Below are 12,166 nucleotides of genomic sequence, written 5' to 3'. Positions count from 1 at the left end.
CTTTTGGAGGCTAAGAATCCGATGTTTGCGACTGGGAAGAACAAATACTGTTGTCAGAAGGGAGCTGATTAAATGCTCCGGTGCATGCATGGAACACTATTATTTTATCTCTTATCACATGATAGTTTTGATCTAAGCTTAATGTGTGAAGCTCCCTTAATTTGCTAAAGTTACTTTACCTTTAGATGAGAAAAGGAATCCAGTTGGTGCCCTTTCTCATGTAAATTACTGTGTGCGTAGTAATTTACTATGACGATAGGATGACAATAGTGATAATCTGGCATAGAACAGTTTCCTTTATTTTTAAGATGATGGATCAAGTGATTTACTTAGCCTCGTGATAGAAGGTGTAAAAGCTAAGCATAAAATCTAGCCTGCTGACAGCTTTTCCCAAGCCCCTCTAAGCCTCCTGGATGGAGTGGGCAATGAGTGCAAAAGAAGTTGTGAACAAGTATTTTATTTTAAAAATGGAAATAAAAGGCTTTCCTTTTGTTTTCTTTCTCCTTGAAACCAAACCACATTCAGTTTTGAGAAAAGTCTTGTGTGCATTTACTGCAGTACAGTGGTACCCCGCAAGACGAACGCCTCGCGAGACGAAAAACTCACAAAACGAAAGGTTTTTTCGTTTTCGAGTTGCCTCGCAAGACGAATTTCCCTATGGGCTTGCTTCGCAAAACGAAGCTTGCCCCGGGGACAGCGGGTCTTCTCTTTTGAAGCAAGGGGCTGGGGGGAGATAGCGATCTCCCTGCAGCCCCTTGCTGCAAAAGACGTCCGGGGGAAGTGGGGAAGCGAAGCGCTTCGCTTCCCGCTGCCCCCGGACCTCTTCTGAAGCAAGGGGCTGGGGGGAGATAGCGATCTCCCTGCAGCCCCTTGCTGCAAAAGACGTCCGGGGGAAGCGGGGAAGCGAAGCGCTTCGCTTCCCGCTGCCCCCGAACCTCTTCTGAAGCAAGGGGCTGGGGGGAGATAGCGATCTCCCTGCAGCCCCTTGCTGCAAAAGACGTCCGGGGGAAGCGGGGAAGCGAAGCGCTTCGCTTCCCGCTGCCCCCGGACCTCTTCTGAAGCAAGGGGCTGGGGGGAGATAGCGATCTCCCTGCAGCCCCTTGCTGCAAAAGACGTCCGGGGGAAGCGGGGAAGCGAAGCGCTTCGCTTCCCGCTGCCCCCGAACCTCTTCTGAAGCAAGGGGCTGGGGGGAGATAGCGATCTCCCTGCAGCCCCTTGCTGCAAAAGACGTCCGGGGGCAGCGGGAAGCGAAGCGCTTCTTCCCCGCTTCCCCCGGACGTCTTTTGCAGCAAGGGGCTGCGGGGAGATCGCTTCTCCCGGTGCTCCGAAGCCGGGCGGGGGGCAGGGGACACCTCCCGCCGCCGCGGGGACACCTTTTGAAGGCAGGCGGGGGGGGGGGAGCAAAGACTTTCGCCCCCCGCCCGCCTTCAGAAGAGGTCCAGGACCTCTTCTGAAGGCTGGCGGGGGGCAAAAGTCTTTGTCACCCCTGCCTGCCTTCCCAGGGGCTTTTAAATCGCCCCGGACAGCGGAGAAGTCCTCCGCTGTCCAGGGCGATTTTAAAATGCCGCCCGCCAGCATTTTAAGATCGCCCGGACAGCGGAGAAGTCCTCCGCTGTCCCGGGGTTTTTTAAAATGCTGGGGGTGGGAAGAAAAGCCCTTGTCCCCCCCCCCAGCCTTCAGAAGAGGTCCGGGGACAGACTGTCCCCGGACCTGGTCTGAAGGCGGTTTCCGTAGGAACGCATTAATTGATTTTCAATGCATTCCTATGGGAAACCGTGCATCACAAGACGAAAAAACCGCAAGACGAAGAGATTTGCGGAACGAATTAATTTCGTCTTGCGAGGCACCACTGTATATGCAATCTCTGCTCAGGGTGCTGGTTTTCAAAATGTATCAAAGGATGGTTTTGACTCTGTTAGCCCTCCAGCATCCATGCAGTGGCTTTTGTGAACACACAATTTTCCATGGAAGAAAAGGCTTCTCCCTTCTTCAATGCCAGGTAAAAAGGTAAAGGTAAAGGGACCCCAGACCATTAGGTCCAGTCGTGGCCGACTCTGGGGTTGCGATGCTCATCTCGCTTTATTAGCCGAGGGAGCCAGCGTACAGCTTCCGGGTCATGTGGCCAGCATGACTAAGCCACTTCTGGTGAACCAGAGCAGCGCACGGAAACGCCGTTTACCTTCCCACTGGAGCGGTACCTATTTATCTACTTGCACTTTGACGTGCTTTCGAACTGCTAGGTTGGCAGGAGCAGGGACCGAGCAATGGGAACTCACCCCATCGTGGGGATTCGAACCGCTGACCTTCTGATTGACAAGTCCTAGGCTCTGTGGTTTAATCCACAGCACCACCCGCGTCCCTCAATGTCAGGTAAAGCTCTGCAAACATCTGGGGAAAGTTCAGAGAGGAAATCCTTGCTTGATTGCAGCTCCATGTATGTATCATTTATCCACAAGACCATGAGGACATCATTTGTGATTGATAAGCAGGAAGGTCATGATTATGCTGTGTGGTACACATTCACTGAGTTATGAATTCTTATGGGCTGAAAGCATTCATCTGTGCTGATGCAATTTTGAGACTATTGTTACTTTCTAAACTTTCTTTTGAAACCAAGAGCCATGTAGGTTATGGCCATAGGATGAGACGCTGCTTGTTGGGAAGGACTTCATCTCCCTAGGTGAGATGAGTGGAGAAGGTATTTGTACTGCCTCAAGTGAGAGATGTGGAGGAAATTAGTGTAGGTCCGGGTGTTTGTATGCTGCTATTGGACTTTTTGTATTTATTTAGTGGACTTATTTTGCTGTTAGTTGACTGTTTGAGCACTTTATCAAAGTGAGAACTTAGTGGATGGAGTGATATGGTGGGTGTAAGGAGATTGTTGAATGACTGTGTATGTGGGTTGTGTAGATTTTGTGTAGTGTGAATGTGTAGGTGACCGATTTTGCAATATTTATGACATTTTTATGATGATACATTGTAGTGATGTTGCATTTTTATGTGTTGTGATGTTTAGTATATGGATTTTCTTTTTACTTCTGTACATTGATACATGAAATGTGAAGCCATTAGTAGTAGTAGTAATAGTAGTAGTATTTGGTGTTGAATGTGGAATTTGCATTTCTTATTTTGAGGGGGATTAGTAAATCACTAAACGATTCTGTTGAAATATGAAGTGGTATATAACAAATAAATCAATAAATACAAGTAACTGCATTTGTTAGTGCTCTTTCAATCTCCTTTTGTCTCTCCCTCTGTTGCCTCCCGCACAGTCAAAATGTAGGTTACAGGGTCATTTAGGGACATGGTGCTCTGGCCGTAAGCTGCCACTTGCTTAAGGAACTTTACAGAATGCTACACATGATGACAGCACTATATACATGAGCATTGTACAGGAAAGCATATTATTGAAAAATGGATTATAGCAAGAATAGCTATCTTGTGCTGTGTATTCAAGAAATCTGCAGATAATCTCTCATCTGCTTTGTCTTTTCTAACTGGTATGCAAGAGCCATCAACACTCAGTTTGCATTTGCGTTGAAGGCAGAAGTTTCAGGGAAAGCAGATGCACAGTAGAATGTGTCGTTTAATCTAGGCTTTTGTGTTGCACCAAATCCTCAGAGAATGGTACCAGTCCAGCACAAAGGAGTTGTTTGCAGTGCTGATTAGTGCTTAACCTTTTAATACCACCATGCAAGCACAGCAGGGGTCCCAGGTGGGAGAGTGGCAGCCAGCCTGTGGCAGAGTTCATTGTCACTGAAAGTCTATTATATGTTGGTAGCGGAGGAACAGGCCAGAAAAAAACTGAAGCAAGCTTTACTAATGCGGCATCGTGATTTTCTAGCTAGGGGTGTATATTAGGAAAGAGCATTTCTAGCATAAAGGGAGAGCTGTAGAAGAAAATGTATTGAAATGGCTGCATATGGGCCAGCTTCCACAATTAGCTTTTCCCTGCCTTATTTAGTCCATAGTGCTCACTTGTTTTCTGGAGGAGATTCTGAAATTAAATCTGATGCAGAACCCAACACCATGTTGCTCCAATGACAATATGCTGATGAATGTTTGGACTGTCCCTTCATTTCAATGGAAGACCAGCTTCTCACACATTATGCGGGGCTGGAACAGTGCTCCCCACTGAAGTGAATATCTGAAGGTCTGTGTCCAAATGGGAGTACCCTGCAGAATATTATCAGACTGGGTTTAAAAAGAAATAGATTTTATTTACCTTTTAAAATTAGACTTTTCAACGATTAACAAAGTATGGATTCTCATGGAGGGCCTTCTTGAGGTAGAGCAAGGGTGGGGAACCTCAGGCCCAAGGCCTCTCTGTCTGCCTAGACCACACCCCTCACCAGTCTTGCTCTGTGCACCTTTATTTCTCTTTAACCCCCATTGTAATCATCTGGATCTTCTCCAACCCACTGGGCTGACAAGAGATGTAGCAACACTCCATTTATTCTCTGCCTGAGGGTCTAGCTTCCTGCCAATGCCCAGGCTCCTTAGGGGCCCAGCCCTGGCACTGGTGATGCACCTGCCAGGTGATCATTATGTGCCTGCCACAATGGAAATGGTCATACAAGAACTGTTTAGGTTGGAGGGACTACCCAAAATGGAAAGACACATAGACTGCGGATGGAGAGGAATAGAAACAAGAGGAGTAAGACAGATTAGGTAATGGGATATCCACAATATTATGGATATGGGCCTGCATCATCCTTTTGTCTTCAGACCAGAAACATAAACTCTGTAACCTAGCAGGTGGGGTGGGGGTGGAATATGAGTTTGTGATGCAGGCAATTCCCTGAAGAAAAGAGCTAAGAGCATACTGAAAAATATAGAATGGTTTTCTCTTACTTCTGCTCCTTTTATCTAGGAATATCATGTGAAGAGATTCATAGACCTGTATCATTTAAAGACTTAAAACACATGTTCTGTACACCAGATGACATATTGTAGTAGTAATAAAGTTAAGTGCCATGCCAAAGCCTTTGCTTGATGGGTTTCATGGCAACCAGCTGTGTTGCCTTTTTCTAGTCTAGTCTATTTCACAGGCTGCACAAGGCACCACTTCTACTATTAATGAACTGCAAAACTCATCCCTTTGCCCCGAGAGTAAAGGTTCTGGAAGCTCTTGTTGTGCACTGTGTCCTATGAGGTGGTGCTACAAGCATATCATGCCACTGAAAATCAACAGAACATGAGCCCTTTGTATGCGAAGCGCACCCAGGGAAAGAAGGTTCACAGTTCTCTTGCCAGAAAAATAATTGAAAGTTTTTTTTTTGTGGGGGGGGGGGAGTAAGTTTCAAATGTAATGGAATTACTACAGTGTCTTCCATGAGGAGTTAATTCTACATGACTGTAATGAGCTTTTGACTGTTATATGCAATAAAACAGTCTGAGTCAAGACCACAAACCACTCAATCTACTGTTTGCATTAGCCTTGCGAAAGACAAGGCCTTAACTTAAACTTCAAAACAAAAAATGAAGAACAACTGGGGATGGTCTTATCTTTATTGTTTTCAATGAACTAGTAATTAATTGTGTAACAAAAGCTCAAGGGTCATAATGTACAACTGGATCTATGTATTCTGTTCTCAGATAAGTACTGAAGTTGTAAATCACATCAGCCTATGAGAGCACACAGCAAAGGGCACACCATGAATGTATTTGTTTAAATTTAGCTTTTATTTAGCTCATCAGCGTAATTGGAAGTGACCACCATCAGCACAACATATTAAGTGAGCTTGCCGCTTTTCTGAGCTATGCTGCTCAGCTTCCTTTTCTGTATTTCAGAATGTCATCATTTTTGACACTGTTAATGCCTTTTCTCTACAAATATTTGCCCAATTTCCTCTATATGCCAAGACAAGACAGAGCCCACTATTCTTAAAAGCTTAATATATTGCTTTGGGGTATTTAAAAAAAATAAAATAAAACAAAAAGCCTACCAGCTGCTTTGCTTTAACTTGGTACTTAAAATCTGCAAAATCCCTTTTCTCTGCTGATATTATTAGTATTTGAAATGCAGTAAGTCTTTGATAAAATGTATAGTGCACACTTTTTAATGTTTACAAGATTAGTCCATCTTTTCCTATGCGGCAGCCTGCTTGCATGAGTGACATAATTCTTTGCCTTTTTTACAGCAGAAAGTTGCCATATACTCAGTCAGACCATTGTACCACTTAGATAAGTGTCAGCTATGGTGACCACCAGTAGCAGCTTTATAGGGTTTCAGACAGGAGTCATTATCCATCCCTTCCCATGGATTGACCTTGGGGCCCTCTGTATGCAAAGCTGTGAGGGTTTGATTAGCTGCTTGTGCGTGAAAACGTGCTCCCTCAGAGTTTGTGCGCCCCCACAAACCTCCGTGTGTGACGGAGCTCCTCAGACATGTCTGCTCTAGTCACTAGTAGAGTCCGACAGTGGCTGTCTGCGGAAGCGTTTCCAGCAAAGAAGTTCCTTAACGGAAACGCGTCTCCTGGACTCACGGCGTGACAGTTTCCTGCGAGGTATGGGTCTCCCTATGGGAGACTCCGATACCTCCCCACTGTTCTCGCTGGAAGCCTCCCTGAGCCCTCCCTCCTGCTCGCATTCCCTCAGAGACCCACTCCTCCCCCTGCTGGTCCCTGCTTCAGCAGTTGAGTCTCTTTCATCCTGCCTGAGTCCCTCCACCACCTGATGCTCTGATGGCAGTTCCCTGACATCCACCTCCCCTCCAGGGCCCCCCTCACCCCCTCCCAATTCCTCCCCCCTGGGAGGTGAAGGGCTAAAACCCCGAAACGAATCTTCCTCATCTTCTGACGTCTCGAACAATTCTCTCCATCGATCGTCGTCCTGGCCAGCTGAATCCTCCTCCTCTTCAGAATCTGGGAACCCCTCCAACTCCTCTTCCTCGTCGGTGGTGGCAAAGTATTCCCTTCGGAACCTCGCTACAGGCTGAGGTTTACGTGGGAACCTCTGATGAAAAGTCTCTATTAAAACCTCGTCATTGACATCCTCTGCCCTAACCCAGGTGTTTTCCGACTCCGGTTCCCCTTCCCACATTACCAAATACTCTACTTGATCTCCCTTCCACCTGGAATCGAGGATCTCCGCTACATGGTAGCTGTGTTCCTTCTCCTCCATTGCTGGTCCCCTAGTGACCCTCCCCTCACTGTCTCCTCTATACGGTGACAGCAACGACCTGTGAAAAACTGGGTGCAGCTTCATGTGGTTCGGTAACCGGAGCCTGAAAGCCACTGGATTGACCTGCTGTATGACTTCAAACGGACCCAGCCTTTTGGGTCTTAATTTCTTACAACCTCCTTTGAATGGCAACCCTTGGGTTGACAGCCACACCTGGTCCCCCACCCTGATGCTTTCACCTTCCCTTCTGTTTTTGTCTGCTTGCCTCTTATATTCCTCCTTAGCCCTGTTTAAGTTGAGTTGGAGCTGGCGATGGATCGCTTCCATTTCTTCCACGAACTGTTCTGCAGCTGGAACGCTCCAGTTCTCCCCCTCCCCCCCTGGGAAGGCTCTGGGATGGCACCCGTGATTAGCCAAAAAGGGGCTCATCCCCGTGGACACGTTCTCTGCATTGTTGTAGGCAAATTCTGCCAACGCCAGCTTCTCCACCCAATCATTCTCTCTGTCATTAACATAACACCTCAAATATTGTTGGAGAACCCCATTTGCTCTTTCCGCCTGCCCGTTGGTTTCAGGATGACGGGCCGTCGAGAAATTAACCTCTACATGCAGTAAGCTCATGAGCTTCCTCCAGAACCTGGAAGTAAATTGTTTCCCTCGGTCTGAAACCACCCTCAAGGGGGCGCCATGCAACCTAAACACATTCTCTACAAACAATTTGGCGGTTTCTTCTGCTGTAACCGCATGTGAGCAGGCTATGAAGTGGGCCATTTTAGTTAACAGGTCTACTACAACCATGATGGCTGTTTTCCCTCTAGACCTTGGCAGATCAGTCATGAAATCTATTGCCACTGCTTCCCACGGTCTCTCAGGTGTGGGCAGTGGTTCTAATAAACCAGCCGGCGCCTGCCTCTCCCCCTTGGCTCTTTGGCATTGTTCACACCCTCTCACATACTCCCGCACATCTTCCCTGACCTTGGGCCACCAAAATTCCCTGGTAACCAGCCACATGGTTTTGTGTTGCCCAAAGTGCCCTGCTGTGGGGCTATCGTGCAGCTGCTTGAGTACTTTCTCCCTCAATTCCCCTTCAGGTATATATAACGCTCCCTTATAATACAATGCCCCATTTCTCTCCTCAAAACCACCGGGTTTGTCTTCCTCCCCTCTGAGATCCCTGAGTTTCCCCTGGGCGTATGCATCCTGCACCGTACCCTCTACCAATTCCCTTTGCCCCACCAAAGTCGCCCCACACACCCAGCAGTCCTCTGGAATGATATGGGTTTCTTCGGGTGCTCCCTCCCCCTCCAAATATTCAGGTTTGCGTGAGAGAGCGTCCGCCCTAACATTCTCTGGGCCTGGCACATAACAAATCTCAAAGTTAAATTTGGAGAACTCTTGGGCCCATCTCAACTGCCTTTGGTTGAGCACTCGCGCCGTTCTCCAGTACTCTAGATTTTTTTTGTCCACAAAGAACACTGGGCTCCCCCCTGCTGCTTTGGACTCTCTGATGAAGCCTCTCTTCAGGTTCTTGTCAATGAACCCTCGCAACTCCTGCATTTCCCTGTCTGACATGGCATACAACTTGCCCACGGGAAGCTGTGCTCCAGGGAGTAAATTGATCTGACAATCAAAGGGTCTATGAGGTGGTAGTTGGTCAGCTTCCTTCTCGCTGAACACGTCGCTGAGATCTGCATACTGTGGTGGTACCTTCACCTTCCCCATTACTTCAGTCCCTGCTAGGGTGGCTTGGGCCCCTACTGAACCCTTCTCCCCTTTGCAGTGTTCTAGGCAATGTGCTGAACCAAAGGACACCACTCTTTGATGCCAGCCAACCAGCGGATCATGTAGAGCTAGCCAGCTCATTCCCAAAATAATGGGAGCGCCTCCCAGGGTGGCCACATTAAACGCTATCAGTTCTGTGTGCCTTGCCACCCTCATTATCATTGGGACAGTCTGCAAGCGGACTCCTCCTCCCAACAACTCCCTGCCATCAATCGTGGTCACCTGCAGGGGGTTGCTTAAAGGGATGGTCTGTATCTGGTGTTCAGCAGCAAACTCCTTGCTCATAAAATTGCAGGAGCTGCCTGAGTCCAATAGCGCCTTTATTTTTAGGGGGTGCCCATTCTGCAGCTCTAGCGACACTTCAATCACTAGAGCAGGTCGAGGAGCTTCTGGCACGGGCACTTTCACTGCTCTTTGGCCTGGCTGCAGTGCCCCAATTGTGGCAACCAGGCGTTGGCTTTTACCTGCTCCGCTCCCCCTTCTTCTCCCCCCTCAACAGCTCCCACCATCCCTTGCCATTCCTTCCTCTGGGGGCAGACTCTGGCAAAGTGGCCTGGCTGTTGGCAGAGATAGCATTTCCGGGGGCCCTTTCCCTCCTTCTTAGCTCCCTCGCTGGTTTTTGAAAATGCGCGCGCGCGCGCTGTTCCGATTTCCATCGGCTCTGCCGGCGGGAAAGCTGGCTCAGGAATGTCTGGAATGCGGAACTCCTTCCAACGTTCCCCTCTCCCTTCCCGCCTCTCCAAGGCTCTTGCCTCCTGCCGCGCTCCTATGGTCAGCGCAGATTTGGTCAGCTGATCCATAGACTCCGCCCTGGGGCTCCGTGCCAGCTCGTCTTTCACCCCCGAAGAAAGACCTTCTTCAAATAGCATTTGAACGGGTGCCGCCGATAAATCCCAACTCAGTCTGTGAATCAGCATGGTAAACTCAGTCCAATATTCACGGACAGATCGACTCCCCTGCTTACAAGCCATTAGCTGTCTGCGCACCACCCCTTCCTCAATATCGCTGGAAAACATGATATCCATTGCACGAAAGAACTTCATTGTGTCCTTTAGTATGTCATTGTGCGTTGCCATTAGGGGTCGAACCCAGTCTCTAGCCCCTTTCTCAAGATGCCCAATTACAAAAGCAACTCGCGATTCCTCATCAGGGAACTCATCGAACTGCACATTAAGGGCATATTGCATCTCTGTCCTAAAAGCATGGTAGTCCTTGGGGTCCCCCCCAAATTTCTGCACCAATCCTGGTACCTTTCTGGGGAATTGAGTGGCTCTCCCCTTCTTGTCTGCATCCTGAGCCCTTCTCTCCTCCAGCCTCGCCGTCTGCAGGGCCAGTTGAACCTCCAACGCTCGGTATCTATCTTCCAAGCTTGGACCAGCTCCAGCCCCTGCTCCTCCGGTTCCGGTTGGTTCGCTCATGATGCCTTCTCTTGCACAGGCAGCGTACAAAGACTGTCGGACTGCTGTGAGGGTTTGATTAGCTGCTTGTGCGTGAAAACGTGCTCCCTCAGAGTTTGTGCGCCCCCACAAACCTCCGTGTGTGACGGAGCTCCTCAGACATGTCTGCTCTAGTCACTAGTAGAGTCCGACAGTGGCTGTCTGCGGAAGCGTTTCCAGCAAAGAAGTTCCTTAACGGAAACGCGTCTCCTGGACTCACGGCGTGACAGTTTCCTGCGAGGTATGGGTCTCCCTATGGGAGACTCCGATACCTCCCCACTGTTCTCGCTGGAAGCCTCCCTGAGCCCTCCCTCCTGCTCGCATTCCCTCAGAGACCCACTCCTCCCCCTGCTGGTCCCTGCTTCAGCAGTTGAGTCTCTTTCATCCTGCCTGAGTCCCTCCACCACCTGATGCTCTGATGGCAGTTCCCTGACAAAAGCATTGCTCTTCCCCTATGAACTTTGATTACAGCAGGAGTGGGCAACATCTGACTTGCAGGCCTTCTCATTTGGTCTGTGACACAATTCTGGTCAAGCTACACCCACTTACCCTACACCTGGGATCATATATGATATCAGCTGTGGGGAGTTTGACATTCTATGTGGCCTTTAGTCACTCTGAGTAGGAATAACTTTATCCTTTATTCTATATTCAGGTGTAGGGAAGGTAAAGTCATAGCAGGGTCAAGAAAGCTTTGAAACCCCGACTTTCAGCTGGTTGCAGGGCTTCAAAGTGCTGCACAAGGCTCTCTGGAAGCACCAATGATCAGCTGGTTGTCAGTCCTTGCAGGGAGCCCTGCAATGCTTTGAACACCTGACAAATGACTGATAATTGGGACTTCAAGGCACCATGCAGCACGTGGGTGAAAACAAGTCCCCTGGCACCATTGTGATGTCAGGTTATGCCCACATTTCAAACCTAGCCTATGGGGGCGAAGAGGGCTTGGCCTACTGTCCAGCTCCAGAACCCTAGAGCCCTCCAGAGCCCATCAACTCATCAATCAATGATGGTTAGCTCTGCTGTGAGTCAGAAGGATATGGAAGGCACTCTGGGGCAACCCTGCTGATGAGCAGAGCGGATGTCTTTTGGTCCAGTGCTCTGTCACAAGAACTCGTGCCAGAGCTCTGAACCAAAAAATGGGACATTCTGGGATACAAACAGAAGCCAGGATGTCCTACTTAAAATGGGACAGTTGGGAGGTATGAATAACTATGGGGGTAGGACAGATTCCATGTGTCTCTCTCACAGAATCAGCACACCACTGGGAAGCAGGGTGCTAATTCTGTGGAAAGGCCTTATACAATCGGCCCTGCTCTTGTAGTTTTCATAATCAGACACAGCCCCAGCCATGTGGGGTTGCAATAGAATCACAGAATTGTAAACTTGGAAGGAACCCCCTTCCAACTCCCTGCAATGCAGGAATCTCAGCTGAAACATCCATGACAGATGGCCAGCCAAACTCTACTCTAAAATCTCCAATGAAGGAGAGTCCACAACCTCCCGAGGGGGACTGTTCCATTGTCTTCTTTTTTAAAAAAATGATATTTATTAAAAGTTTAACAATTACAAAAAAACCGGGGGGGGGGGGAGACAATAAAGAGTTACAATACATCAAAAAAAGGAATTCAACAATACAAGTCAATAAAAAGAAAAAAGGAAAAAAACAAAACACACAATACATCAAAACCAAAAAGAAAAGCAGACAAAAAATTTAAAAACCAAATCCAATATTCCCAAATCTTTATCTTTCATTAACTTGTTTCATCGACCTCCTCACGCCTCCCTTTTTTGTATTCTAGTTATTAATTATCTCAGCAAATCCT

The sequence above is a fragment of the Podarcis bocagei genome, assembly GCF_964188305.1.
Source record: "Podarcis bocagei genome assembly, chromosome: 9".
Classification (NCBI taxonomy): Eukaryota; Metazoa; Chordata; class Lepidosauria; order Squamata; family Lacertidae; genus Podarcis; species Podarcis bocagei.
This window is presented reverse-complemented; position numbering follows the sequence as displayed.